The sequence below is a fragment of the Dipodomys ordii genome, unplaced genomic scaffold (assembly GCF_000151885.1).
Source record: "Dipodomys ordii isolate 6190 unplaced genomic scaffold, Dord_2.0 Scaffold37, whole genome shotgun sequence".
Taxonomy (NCBI): domain Eukaryota; kingdom Metazoa; phylum Chordata; class Mammalia; order Rodentia; family Heteromyidae; genus Dipodomys; species Dipodomys ordii.
Window position 1 is genome coordinate 3,795,830 of NW_012267253.1, and position 4,025 is coordinate 3,799,854.

Below are 4,025 nucleotides of genomic sequence, written 5' to 3' on the forward strand. Positions count from 1 at the left end.
TCAGGAGGCTGAGACCTGAGGTCTGAAGTTAGAAGCCAGCCTAGGCAGGAAAGTCCATGAGACTTTTATTTCCAGCTAACCACTAAAAAGCCAGAAGTGGAGGTATGACTAAAGTGAGAAAGCTGAAGGACAGCACCCAAACTCTGAGTTCAAGTCCCAGTACTGGGACAAAACAACAAAAATCTAGTAAAAACTCAATCTGTCGGATGCTGGTAGTGCACGCCTGTAATCCTAGCTACTCAGAAGGCTGAGATCTGAGGATCACAGTTCAAAGACACCCCAGGCAGAAAAAGTCCATGCGACTCTTGTCTCCAATAAACCACTAGAAAACCGGAAGTGGCACTGTGGCTCGAGGTAGAGTACTCACCTTGAGCTGAAGAGCACAGGGACAGCTCCCAGGCTCAGAGATGAAGTACCACGACTGACAAAACAACAACAATAAAAACCTCAGTCAGGCTGGGAATGTGGCTTAGTGGTAGAGTGCTTGCCTAGCTTGCACAAAGCCCTGGGTCTGATTCCTCAGTACCACATAAACAGAAGAAGCCAGAAGTGGTGCTGTGGCTCAAGTGGTACAGTGCTAGCCTTGAGCAAAAAGAAGCTCAGAAACAGTGCCCAGGCCCCAAGTTCAAGCCCCAGACTCAAAAAAAAAAAAAAAAAGTCAACTTGTATTTGTTAAACAAAAGAGAGGATTTTTGGCCATACCTAGATTTTAGGGTGGCAGTAGAGATAAATTATAAAAGGCACCAGAAACATTGCTGCTTTTTCTTTAAAACATAGAAAAAAAATGTTCATTTTCACAGAATTCAAGCCTTCACAGGCTTAAGATTCCTGCCCAACCTGGCTCTTTAGATGTCCTGGTGATCCCCAGTTTTCTTTCCCATCAATAGCTTTATTTGTATGACTTGTAGTGTGGAGCACAGATGGTGTAGACTGAGGCACTAGTGTATTGCAGTGAGAAAGTAGAGAGGCAGAGACCTCTGCATAGGGAACCTCTACTTTTACCTGCATGGAGGAAACCAACATTCAATATTCCTTCTAAAAAATGGTTTTAGTTATCTGCAAGTGCAAAGCACAGCCTGTCTGAAAGCGAGGAGCAGAAACCTGGCCCCATAGGTGAATTTTCCAAGATACCCCAGTGCCCATTCCAAGCTACTTGTGGATGATTAGGTTACCATTGTCTAAAATGGAGGAAGCCCAAATAACCCCTTCATAAACAGTGGTAAGGAAAAGGAAGCTTTGAGATAAATAAACTTGCCTTTCTCTTTTCTTGTGCAAGACCAGGACTCAAACTTAGTACCTGGTGATTTTTGCTTTTTGGCATTGGCATGGATCTCTCTCTCTCTCTCTCTCTCTCTCTCTCTCTCTCTGTCTGTCTCTCCCTCTCTCTCTTACTGGGATTTGAATTCAAGGTCTCACGTTTGCTAGCAGGTACTCTACCCCATGAGTCATGACTCCAGCACTTTTTGCATTAGCTGTATTTTTTAAATAGAGTCTTGGATTTTTGCCTAGGGCAAGTCTTAGATGAAATCCTCCTACTTAGGTATGCCTCTCCAAAGCATAGTTGTCCACAAACACCACCATGCCCAGCTTGTAGGTTGAGATGAGGGTCTCAATAATTTTGTTCTTTAACTTGACTCCAGACTTCAATTCTCCTGATCTCTGCTTCTAAGGCCTACCTAAATACACAGTTTCTAATAGCTGTTTGGGACCATGAAACATCAGTTTATACAAGTACTGCAACAAGATTGCAGGAACCCATGTCCTGGGTGACAATGGAGCTATCATTGGCTTATTGCCTCATGGTCAAGATGACTATTTGAATCAAATCCCACATTGCAGTCAGTAGAAAGGTAAAAGAGGCTGGGAATGTGGCTTAGTGGTATAGTGCTTGCCTACCATGCCAGAAGTGGTGCTATGGCTCAAGTGGTGCCTTGAGACAGAGAGGCTCAGGAACAGTGACCAGGCCCTGAGTTCAAGCCCCAGGACTGGCAATTAAAAATAAGATAAAGGGAAGCCAGGGGCTGGGAAGGTGGCTCAGTGGTAGAGCATTTGCCTTGCATGCCTGAGGCTCTGGGTTCTATTTCTTAGCACCACATAAGCAAAAAGAAAAAAGCCAGAAGTGGTGCTGTGGCTCAAGTGGTAGAGTGCGAAGCTTGAGCTGAAGAGCTGAGGGACAGCGCCTAGACCCAGAATTCAGGCCCTATGACCAGACCCCCCCCCCAAAAAAAAAGATAAAGGGAAGCCAGGTGCCAGTGACTCACAACTATAATCCTAACTACTCAGGAGGCTGAAATCAGAGGTTCAGGATTCGAAGCCAACCCAGGTAGGAAAGTCCATGACACTCTTCAATTAATCACAGAAAAAGCTGAAAATGATGCTCAAGTGGTAGAGTGCTAGCCTTGAGCAAAAGGAGCCCAGGGATAGCACCCCAGGTGCAGAGTTCAAGCCTTAGGACTGGCAAAAAAAAAAAAGTGAAAGAAAGTAAAAGTTGTTAGAATAGAGTTTCTTATGTCAACAAAACAAAAAACAAATAAACCTGGGAGATTATGAAGGAAGGACTTTTTTTAATTTAATTTTATTTTTGTTGGTTGTGAGGCTTGAACTCTGGGCCCGGACGCTGTCCTTCAGCTCAAGGCTAGTGCTCTACCACTCGAGCCACAGTGTCATTTCCCATTTTCTGGTGGTTGATTGGAGGTAAGAGTCTCACAGATTTTCACACTCTGGCTAGCTTTGAACTGTGATCTTAGATCTCAGCCTCCTGAGTAGCTAGGATAGCAGGCATTAGCCACTGCAACTGGCTAGAATCACAGTTCTAAGGCACCTGGCTAGACTCTTAACCTCCTGTTAGTTACCAAAATGTTGGAAATGGAGCTGTGGCTCAAATAGTAGAGCACTACCTTTGAGCACAACAGCTAAGGGACAGCTGATTAAATGACAGCTTTCTCCAGATCCTTTTCAGTCCTAAGGATGTACTCTAGCCCCTTGATAGGATTAAGGTATTGCCTGAGTCTTTTCAGTAATACCCATTCAAACTGCTTCTCCTCTTAATAGCTTTCCTCAGAAAGCTACTGTCCATCAGTGAGGTCCTTGGCTATAAGGACCAGCTTAGGCAAAAACAAATACAGAACCCAGGGGTTCAAAACACAAGCATAGAACAAAATTGAAATCTAGATATGGAGGGCTTTGAGGAGCCAATGGAACCCTTTGCTTAATTTTTTTTTGGGGGGGGGTCCGGTCGTGGGGCCTGAACTCTGGGCCTGGGTGCTATCCCTCAGTTCTTCAGCTCAAGGCGAGCGCTCTACCACTTGAGCCACAGCTCTACTTCCGGCTTTTTTTCCTTTTTGCTTATGTGATGCTGAGGAATCAAACCCAGGGCCTCAGGCATGCAAGGCAAGCGCTCTACCACTGAGCCACCTTCCCAAACCTCCTTTGCTTAATTTTTGCATTCTCTCTCTCTCTCTCTCTCTCTCTCTCTCTGACTTGCTCTTCTCTCTGTAGGTGTGTTTAGACCGTTCTTCTAGAGAAGTGGTTATATACTTGTCCCAAACCTTCCTTCCTTCTATCTGTCCTTTTCTTTTCATGCAGGGATCGAATTCAAGGCTTCATGCATGCTAAGCATACAATCTACCACCAAACTACATATAAGAAATAAGAGTGGTTTTGTTTTGTTATTAGTGGTAGTAAGATTTGGACTCAGTGCCTTGAACTTATTTGAGCCATGTCCTCAGCCCCTTTAACTTTAGTTATTTTTTAGAGAGTATCTTGATTTTTTTCCCACAAGCCAGCCCGGACCACTATCCTATCTAAGCTTCCAACATAACTGTGATCACTTTTTTTTTTTTTGGTTGAGATGGGGTCTCCTATCACAATTGCCTCAAACTGCTATCCTCCTGATCTCTGCCTCTGAAATAGTTGGGATTGCAGGCATGTACCATAGTATTATTTTGTGTGTTTGTTTGTTTCAGTCCTGTGGCTTGAAACTCTTGGCCTGGGTGCTGTCACTGAGTGTTTTTGCTCAAGCCTAC